The sequence below is a fragment of the Chondrus crispus genome, genomic scaffold, assembly GCF_000350225.1.
Source record: "Chondrus crispus Stackhouse genomic scaffold, scaffold_71, whole genome shotgun sequence".
In the NCBI taxonomy this organism is placed as follows: domain Eukaryota; phylum Rhodophyta; class Florideophyceae; order Gigartinales; family Gigartinaceae; genus Chondrus; species Chondrus crispus.
The window spans coordinates 299162-299785 of NW_005178661.1; positions in this window are offsets into that span (position 1 = coordinate 299162).

Genomic DNA, 624 nt, shown 5'->3' on the forward strand with positions numbered 1-624 from the left:
CGAAGTCCCAGCTGACTTCTTAGCGGAAATTCCACCTTGCCTGGTGTATTTCGGCTGGAGTGGGGGATGGGGCTGGGATTGGGATTACGAAGGAGGGAGGTGGGGCGGGGGAGAGGTGTTAGAAGGGTGGAAGGGTAGAAACGGGGTGTTTGCTTGACATGTGGCAGGGCTCTCGAGAAGGTACTAGACGCGGCGCGTGCTGGGGGGATGGGGGCTGCGTGCGACACGTGCGCACGTGGCAAGTGTGTTTAGAAACGGGGTGTGTGTATGACACGTGCGCACGTGGCAAGTGTGTGTAGAAACGGGGTGTGTGGGACACGTGTTGACCTGGCACGTTGTCTACGTGAGCAAGGAATGTGGCGGGCGGCGTGCTCCGGCCAGCGATGCATCAAGAGCGGCACGCGCGTGCCGCCGGCGCGGTGTAAGAGCGGCGGTGAGATCCGAAGCGCAACGGCGGCACTCGGCCCGGCCACCTGTCCGGCCACGACTGGCCGCGCAGCAACGTTTGTTGTCCCCCCCCGCCGCGCTGACGTCTCGCCCCACTCCCCCGCCAGCACGTGTCCACGCCGTGCTCCGCGCAGTCTGCCGCCTCCCTGAACGTATGACCCCTCGCCCTCGCCCCGC